Source organism: Platichthys flesus, unplaced genomic scaffold (assembly GCF_949316205.1).
Source record: "Platichthys flesus unplaced genomic scaffold, fPlaFle2.1 scaffold_52, whole genome shotgun sequence".
NCBI lineage: Eukaryota > Metazoa > Chordata > Actinopteri > Pleuronectiformes > Pleuronectidae > Platichthys > Platichthys flesus.
Window position 1 is genome coordinate 37,195 of NW_026910062.1, and position 9,768 is coordinate 46,962.

Here is a 9,768-nt window from a genome sequence, read left to right on the forward strand (position 1 = left end):
GGTCTGCCGGGAGGAACCTCATAGGGTACGGTCCATGATGGGGGTTCCTTGTGGATTTTGGGTAATAGATAGAACTGGCGGGGGCGGGGTTGGTCGGGGCCAAACAGGTAGATTTTTTGCTTGTGGTTAATGGTTTTATTGTCATATAAAGTTTGTATAATACTACGGAGGAGTGGTTGGGTTTGACTTTGTAGGTCTGACGGAATGGGTTTATAATGTGTGGTGTTTGAGAGTTGTCTATTTGCCTCCAGTAAATACTGCTGTCTATCCATAATGACTATTTTTGAACCTTTGTCCGCGGGTTTAATGATAATATTAGGATTTTGGGTAAGTTCTTCTAAGGCCCTGCGTTCAGGCCCCGAGAGGTTGTCAACAACGTCCCCTGGGGGCCGGTAATAACGCAGGGCCTGTTTGTTCTTTTGCACCAGGTTTATTGTGGCTGTGTGTGATTGAGCCGTGGTGGGTTCCCAATTAGACCTGTGAATGAAGGGTGTCTGAATGTGGTCCGGTTTATTATAGAAATAACTGATGATCTTTAACCTTCTGTTGTATTGGTGTAAATCCCTATGAAATTCCTCCCAGTCAAACTGTAATGGGCGTGGGATGAATGAAAGACCCCTTTCCAATAACCGGATCTGATCTGAAGTTGGAGTAAATAGTGTGGATAAGTTAAGTATGTTTGCTGTAGAGCTCCACCCCAAGTCGACTGCAGGGTCAGTATGGGGCATAGGGTTTGGAGGGTTAGGGTTAGGGTTAGGATTAGGGTTGGGGTTGGGGTTAAGGTTAGGGTTAGGGTTAGGGTTAGGGTTGGGATTAGAAGGTTTAGGGTTAGGGTTAGGGTTAGGGGTGGCGTTTGTGCCCGGTTTGGGTTTGGGTCTTACTATAAATTTAACTGTTTGAGCCAGTAATCGAAAATGAGTTGCGCGGTAGCCGGCTTCCAATGGATGTTGTCCTTTTCTGTTACAAATGTGTCGTGAGGGATCTCTGCTAAAAATGGGAAGTATGTGGCTATTGTGTTGTTGATGTATTTTAAATTGTACTGTTGTTTAACGCTGAGGTTGTCTGAGAAGTTTATGATAGGGAAGTAGATGTCGGCATTAGGGAAGGCAAGTTGGGCCTGTTTGTATAGAGATTTTAACTGTTTGCAGGAAGTCTGCCTGGGGTCCTGGTCCTTATTATTGATCCCAATGGAGAGGACCACTATTTTTGTGTTGGGGTTGGGTACCGTTTTTTCACATATCTTTAAAAAGTGGTACATGTTAGCCCCCGGGTAGCTGTCTAATTGTAAGTCTGGGTTGTTGTGGGGGGGGATTCGATTGATGTTGGAATCCCCCAACACCAGGACTGGTCTACGGCTTTTGAAAGACCAGTCCTGGAGTTTCCTGGTGTGTCGGGCGATGTGTGATGTGGGATGGTATTTACCTGATGTGGGAGTGTGTGGTGGTAGGCTGAATGGGGAGGAGGTGGAGGAGGGTCCTGTGGGGCTATCCTCGGGGGGTGGAGGTGTGCTGGACCCCCGAACGGCACAAGTGGGAGGTGGACTTCCGCGGAGAAGTGGTAGGGAGGTCTCAGATACGGCTTGAGTGGCAATATTAGCCTTTAATTGCCCGCTCATCATGTTAGGTGACCCTCCCGTTATGGTTGTCGGGGCTCCTCGCTGTTCCATTGTGCCAGTCCGGGGACCAGCAACACCTGTGGGTGTAGAAGGGGGAGAGGAAATGGTATCAAGGTTGATGGTTGAAACATTTGAATAACTGTGGGTGTTGAGTGATATGGACTGTAGTTCTAGGGTATTGTTTTGTGTGTCTGGTACTGGATGAATTAGGACTTCTGTTTGCTGTGTCCGTCTTCCTGTACTGATAGTAGGTGAGTCGGGGGTACTGGGGCTTAGGGGTAGTCGTGTCATAGGGGTTTTCCGTCTAGTCACTGTCGGTAGGATGGGGGAGAGTTTGGGGTTGGGTTTTGAGATGATTTCTGCCCCCTGGGAGACCGGTTCGGGTCCCCAGGAGACTACTTTCTTGCCCCTCACTGAGGGAGGGGTGGAGGTGTTTGGGTCAGGAGGGGTTTGTCTTGTAGTCAGATGTAGAGGTGCCCTCTGTGTTTGTAGAGGGCCCTTGTTATATATTGGGTAGGTCGGAAGTCCGTACAGTGGTTTTCGTCTTGGTTTGGGTATGGGGTGGTCAGGTAGTGTCGGTTGTAGGGGGGGCCTGGTTTGGGGTAAGGGGAATGTCTTCTGTCTGTTGGTCTGGTATGGGTGGTCATGTCTGGGTCGTTGAGGTTGCGGTTGTAGGCCATCCAGTGTTGTCTGGCACTGGGTGGGGGTGGGGAGTAGTGGTGTCCGGGGCTGTTGAATTGGAAAGGGCTGAAATGCAGGGGGTAACTTACTGATGACTGGTAGTGGTGGGTTAGGGTTAGGGTTAGGGTTAGGGTTAGGGTTAGGGTTAGGGTTAGGGTTAGGGTTAGGGTTGGGTTTGGGTTTGGATTCAGGGTTCATGATTATGATTTGTTTGCACTGGCCTATTGATCTGTTGAGTAGTGGTGACAAGGTTGGAAGAGCTCCGCTCCCTCTAACGGGGGACCAGGGTATGATCCCCAGGCAGAGCACGTCTGCAAGGACCACGGGACAGAGAAAGGGTAAATAAAGTTGCTGCCTGGGTTGGAGTAATAATGGGCGTCATTCTGTCTGAATAATTTATGGAAGGACAAATAAATAAAAGTAAAATAAAAGACTAGGTGGACGCGGTTAGGGATTAATTTTAACTATGAAAGTGATTTTATTTAATACTGTAATATCATATATTAGTGAATAGAATAGAAAATGGGGATTTATGAAACCAAAAATGTAAAATGAATAGTAGCGTAGTGGCAGAGATGACGCCCCTGGTCCAAAGAACCCTTGATCGATTCCCCCCGAGGCATGTGTGTTAAAGTGGTGCCTTGGGGGGCCTGAGTGGACCCAGGCAGCATGGGTAGCCATAGAGGGGAGAAAAACCAAAAAGGGGGGGGGAAAAACGAACGGGGGAGCTGAGAAGGAAGACTACATGAGCGAGAACTTTGAACGGATTGTCGGGTGGGTGTCCTATGAGTATGATTAGTTATCGTTGAGGCCTGCTGGCGTGATTGTGCCTAACTTAAAAATCCATAATTTTTCGGCCCTCTTTCTCTGCCCAATGGTCCAATGGTCTTCAGATTCCAGACCGGAAATTATGAGGTTATTGACGGAGTGGAGCTGAAAGTGGTTAATGAGGGGGGTGGTCAACTTGCCTTCCCCAATGTTATATATGTGTTGTTTTAGTCGGGTGAGTATGGAATGTTTTGTTTCGCCGATATAATGTTTATTGCAGGTGGTGCATGTAATGATGTAAATGACGTTGGTGGTGTGGAGTGTAAATGTGCCTAATGTGGGAAATGCTGTATTGCTGTGAAGGTTTGAGATAAATTTTCTGTTCTTATAGTGTGTGTGGTATTGGGTTTGTGTTGGTGGTTTGTTATCTGAATATTTAGACCGTATTAGTAAACTGTGGAGGTTTTTGTTTTTCCTGTACGCTGATATGGTGATGTGATTTTTGAAAGCCGGCTGTAGGGTTTGAGTATGGATGAAGTTCTGTTTGATGATGTTATGTAGTCCTTTGATTTTGTGTGAGAAGGTAGATATGAATGGTACCGGGACCTGGGGTGGAGCAATACGGGGAATGGAACGAGTAGGAGCGAGAGACGCCAAAGTGCTGGTCTTGATTTGGCGGAGGAAGCGTTTAGAATAGCCCCTAGATCTGAGACTAAAAAACAGGATGGAAATGGAAGAATGCAGGTCTATTACACGGGATGATATTCTATAAAAACGGATGATTTGTGATTTAATAATGCCTTTAAATGTATGTTTCGGATGGTAGCTAGTTTTATGAAGAAGGGCGTGTGTGTCTGTTGTTTTAAAGTAAACCTTGGTAAGTAGTTTTGAGTATGACAAATTATTTGACCGGTCAAAAAAAACAGTTGTATCTAAAAAATTAACTTGTAATGGATCTATGATGTACTTAACCTTAATGGACGGGTGGTGGCTATTCAATGTGTCAATGAAATCAGAAAATAAAGAAATGTCGTGTTGCCATATTCCAAAAATGTCATCTAAGAATCTGAGGTAGGTGAGGGGTTTATGGGTGCACTTGGCTAATGCCTCTCGCTCCCACTCGCTCAGGTAAATATTAGCGTATGACGGGGCGTATCGTTGGCCCATGGCTGTTCCATGGATTTGCAGGAATTGTTTGTTATTGAATGAAAAGTCGTTATTGTTGAGGCAGATGGTAAGAAGTTGAATAATTGCATTGTCCGGTCTATTGTTGTCGGGGTTGTTATTGAAAGTGGATATGATAGCCTTGATACCGATTTGTGTATTGATATTTGTGTACAAACTGTCTATGTCTATTGTAAATAAATGAGACTGATTTGGAACAACCATGGGCCGGATAGTATCTATAAAATGATAAGTGTCCTTGATGTAGCTTGGATGTTTATTGGAAAGGGGTCCTAGGAAGTGTTCGATGTATTCTGAAATATGGTATGATGTACTATTACAATCTGAGACTATTGGTCTGCCGGGAGGAACCTCATAGGGAATGGTCCATGATGGGGGTTCCTTGTGGATTTTGGGTAAAAGATAGAACTGTCGGGGGCGGGGTTGGTCGGGGCCAAACAGGTAGATTTTTTGCTTGTGGTTAATGGTTTTATTGTCATATAAAGATTGTATAATGCTACGAAGAAGTGGTTGAGTTTGACCTTGTAGGTCTGACAGAATGGGTTTATAATGTGTGGTGTTTGAGAGTTGTCTGTTTGCCTCCAGTAAATATTGCTGTCTATCCATGATGACTATTTTTGAACCTTTGTCCGCCGGTTTAATGATGATATTAGGATTTTGGATAAGTTCTTCTAAGGCCCTGCGTTCCGGCCCCGAGAGGTTGTCTACAACGTCCCCTGGGGGCCGGTAGTAACGCAGGGCCTGTTTGTTCTTTTGCAACAGGTTTATTGTGGCTATGTGTGATTGAGCCGTGGTGGGTTCCCAATTAGACTTGTGAATGAAGGGTGTCTGGATGTGGTCCGGTTTATCATAGAAATGACTGATGATTTTTAACCTTCTGTTATATTGGTGTAAGTCCCTATGAAATTCCTCCCAGTCAAACTGCAACGGGCGTGGGATGAATGAAAGACCCCTTTCCAATAACCGGATCTGATCTAAGGTTGGAGTAAATAATGTGGATAAGTTGAGAATATTTGCCGTAGAGCTCCACCCCAAGTCAACTACAGAGTCAGTATGGGGCACAGGGTTTGAAGTGGCGTTTGTGCCCGGTTTGGGTTTGGGTGGTACTATAAATTTAACTGTTTACACCAATAATCGAAAATGAGTTGGGCAGTAGCCGGCTTCCAATGGATGTTGTCCTTTTCTGTTAAAAAGGTGTCATGAGGGATCTCTGCTAAAAACGGGAAGTAGGTGGCTATTGTGTTGTTAATATATTTCAAATTGTATTGTTGTTTATTGCTGAGATTGTCTGAGAAGTTTATGATAGGAAAGTATATGTCGGCATTAGGGAAGGCAAGTTGAGCTTGTTTGTAAAGGGATTTTAGCTGTTTGCAGGAAGTCTGCCTGGGGTCCTGGTCTTTATTATTGATCCCAATGGAGAGGACCACTATTTTTGTGTTGGGGTTGGGGACAGTTTTCTCACAGATCTTTAAAAAGTGGTACATGTTGGCCCCCGGGTAGCTGTCAAGTTGTAAGTCTGGGTTTTTGTGGGGGGGGATTCTGTTGATGTTTGAATCCCCCAACACCAGGACTGGTCTGCGGCCTTTGAAAGACCAGTCCTGGAGTTTCCGGGTGTGTCGTGCAATGTGTGATGTAGGGTGATAATTACCTGGTGTGGCAATGTATAGTGGTAAGCTGAATGGGGAGGAGGTGGAGGAGGGTCCTGCGGGACTATCGTCGGGGAGTGAAGGTGTGCTGGGTCCCCGAATGGCACCGGTGGGAGGTGGACTTCCGAGGAGGAGTGGTGGTAGGGAGGTCTCAGATACGGTTTCAATGGCATTGTTAGCCTTTAATTGCCCGCTCATCATGTTTGATGACCCTCCCGTTGTGGTTACCGGGGCTCCTCGCTGTTCCTTTGCGCCATTCCGGGGACCAGCAACACCTGTGGGTGTCGAAGGGGAAGAGGAAATAGTGTCATGGTTAATTGTGGAGACATTTGAGTTATTCTGGGTGTTTAATGATATGGATTGGAGTTCTAGGGTATTGTTGTGTGTGTCCGGTAATTGATGGATTTGGGCTTCTATTTGTTGTGTCCGTTTTGTAATGGTAGTCGGTGTGTCGGAGGTACTGGAGCTTAGAGGTAGTCGTGTGGTAAGGGAGTTCCGTCTAGTCACTGCCGGTACGATAGGGGAGAGTTTGGGGTATAGTTTTAAGATAGCTCCTGTCTCCTGGGAGACCGGTTCGGGTCCCCAGGAGACTACTTTCTTGCCCCTCACTGTGGGAGGGGTGGAGGTGTTTGGGTCTGGAGGGGTTAGTCTGGAAGTCGGTAGTACAGGTACAGGTGCCCTCGGGGTTTGTCGAGGGCCCTTGTAGTGGTTAGGGTTAGGGTTAGGGTTAGGGTAAGGGTTAGGGTAAGGGTTAGGGTTAGGGTTAGGGTTAGGGTTAGGGTTAGGGTAAGGGTTAGGGTTAGGGTGGGTCGGTAGTCCATTCAGTAGTCTACGTCGTGGTTTGGGTATGGGGTGGTCAGGTAGTGTCGGTTGTAGGGGGGGCCTGGTTTGGGGTACAGGAAGTGTCATCTGTCTGCTGGTCTGATATGGGCGGTCCTGTCTCAATCGTTGGGGTTGAGGTTGTATGCCATCCAGTGTTGTCTGGCACTGGGTGGGGGTGGGGAGAAGTGGTGTCCGGGCCTGTGGAATTAAATAAGGTTGAATTGTAGGGGGTAACTTACTGCTGACTGGTAGTGGTGGGAATTCGTCTTCATCCGATAGTTCCGGGATGGTGGAGAGGGAGCCCTCCAACCTGGTCTTTGTTGTGGTAGAAGGTTTATTATTGTTATTGCTGTTGTTATGTTGCCTATGCCTGTTCAAAATACCTTCTGTTGTTGTTATGGTATCTGGCCGGAGTCTCTGGCCATAACGTTTCCTCGCCCATCCAGAAGCTATTTGAAAGGCTATGGGGTTGTGTGCTGTATGACCGAGGGTATGTATTGTATTTGTGTAATGTTCCTGTAGTATCACCATGTTAGTTCTCATCCAGTTGTCTGTATTGTTTCGAACCTTATGACGTGTGGTGTCTGATGGTGTAGCCGGTTTGATGAAGTCTGTTAATCTGGTTACTTGGCGCATCATCCCGGGTGGGAAAGTGTTGCTAGAAATTGCATAGTCTGTTACCTGTTTGTGGTGTACAGCCTGTATTAGCTGGAATATTTGTTTTGACGCCGTTCGGGTTGCCGGGTCTGGTGCCTGATGTAAAGTGTATGTGGGTGTTGTGTCCATGCCTGTTATCCTGCGTGGTTTGCCATGCTTGCATAATGATGCTAAGTGCGTGCCTACAGACATCAGGGGTTGTGGGGATGTGTTTGTGTGTGCATGTGTGAGCTGTGGTCTGTGTCCTAAACCACTCGACGGTACGGGCTTCACTCTGTTAAAAGACATTTTGGAAAATCACTGGAGGGAGCTCTTACCCTGATGTTTAGTAGGTGGAGATCTCCCTGGACCCGTAGATGGCGTGGTAGCTTGATAGCTTGTGCCTAGGCCTCGCCTAGCTGGAGCTGGGCTGTTGTTTGGGCTGTGGTCCAGTAGGGTGAGGTTTGGGTGCCTTGGTGTCCTGTTGTCACGTGGGTCTCTCTGGTGGTGTAGGTGGAGGTCTCCTAGGTCCCGTAGTACTCTGCTGACTGCTTGTTCCTGGGTCCCCCCTAGGTGGAGCTGGGGTGGCGTTTTTAAGGCAGTAGTCCAGAAGGATGTGGTTTCAGGTGCCTTTGGTGTCCCGCAGCCAGGTGGGTCACCTAATAACAGAAGGGAACTCCGAAAAAAACGTCTCAGTGCAGAGAAGAGCGAGAGGGAGATTTCCAGATAGTTAGTTTTTTTTAAAAAAATTTTTTTTTTTTTTTTTTTTTTTTTTTTTTTTTTTTTTTTTTTTTATCCAGAAACGATTAAAAAGAAAATATAAAAATATGTCTCTGATGTGGGTCCTCGTCCCGGCCGGGAGGAGGAACCCAAGAAAAGAGGTTTGTAATCTTAAGTGCAAAAAAGGAAAAAACCGTCCTTTTTGTTTGTTTGAGGCCAGAGTCTACTGTTGGAAAACAGGAGGACGGCCTAGGTAGTGTTTCCTCAGGTGTTTAAGACTGTTAGTTTTTAGAACAAACAAGACTCCATCTGGTCCAGGCCAGGCTGCTTTAAAACCAGAGTTTTTAGAGAGGGAGTCAACTGTTTAAAAAAACCCGGGGAAAGGCCTAGGCCGATAACTATCAGATGTTTTCCACAAACATTTGTAGCCTCAGTTTGAAAAAACAAGGCTCCCACTGGTTTAGAGCCAGGCTGCTTTAAAACCAGAGTTTTTTTAAAAAAAACAAAGGAGTCAAATGTTTTAAGACTTAACCAGGCCTATAGTAGCAGCCCCCCAGGACAATCCAAAAATACTAACTTTAATAATTACAAACAAATTTAAAATAGTTTAAAAGCAAGGTTGCTTAAAACCAGAGTTTTTAAAAGATCAAAAAGTCGAAGCTGACGTACCGTTAAGTAGTGTTAAAATCCTGACGTTTCGCAGGGATTCTGCTTCTTCAGAGGATTGTGTAATAGGACTAACAGCTCGGGTGGTTATAAAGTGTTGGAGGAAGGGAAGTGTGCCCCTCCCCCAAGGCTCAAGCCACCAATCAGTAAATGTATGTGTGGGTGGATCTGATGTGATAGGGCTAGGAGGGTCGGCCATTTTGTAGGGTTTCCCTCCAGTATTTTTGAATTTTGGAGGGAAAGTTGTTGTCCCTGTCGATTGGTTCCCTTAGGGGGCGGTGGCTGGACGGTTTTAGAGAGAAAACTCTGTATTCTGGTTGAATGTTTAAGACCATCTGTGGCCTACCAGGATAGCTCCCGGTCTCTCATGTGGAGGACCCGGGTTCAACCCCCCTAAAAACTCCCCCATTAGAGCTAAAAAATGCCCAGACCCCTGTATTTAGACTGGTTGGGGGATTATTCTTTAGGTTTTTGTATGTACAGTAGTTCTTACATTTATTTTTAAGTAGTTTTAAAACGGATTGTGTGTCCAGATCAATGGCACGGGCTGGGTTAGGGTTGGGTTTGGGTTTGGATTCAGGGTTCATGATTATGATTTGTTTGCACTGGCCTATTGATCTGTTGAGTAGTGGTGACAAGGTTGGAAGAGCTCCGCTCCCTCTAACGGGGGACCAGGGTATGATCCCCAGGCAGAGCACGTCTGCAAGGACCACGGGACAGAGAAAGGGTAAATAAAGTTGCTGCCTGGGTTGGAGTAATAATGGGCGTCATTCTGTCTGAATAATTTATGGAAGGACAAATAAATAAAAGTAAAATAAAAGACTAGGTGGACGCGGTTAGGGATTAATTTTAACTATGAAAGTGATTTTATTTAATACTGTAATATCATATATTAGTGAATAGAATAGAAAATGGGGATTTATGAAACCAAAAATGTAAAATGAATAGTAGCGTAGTGGCAGAGATGACGCCCCTGGTCCAAAGAACCCTTGATCGATTCCCCCCGAGGCATGTGTGTTAAAGTGGTGC

General features: G+C 45.9%; 1 long non-coding RNA gene across 1 annotated transcript; it reads right to left on the reverse strand.

Moving 5' to 3' along the window:
- Positions 1–5,910: 5,910 nt before the first annotated feature.
- LOC133950600 (uncharacterized) lies at positions 5,911–7,815 on the reverse strand. The gene is made up of 3 exons (XR_009920393.1): positions 7,692–7,815; positions 6,957–7,032; positions 5,911–6,170 (listed from the first exon to the last, which is right to left on the reverse strand). It is a non-coding gene; the product is annotated as an uncharacterized LOC133950600 (long non-coding RNA).
- Positions 7,816–9,768: the final 1,953 nt, after the last annotated feature.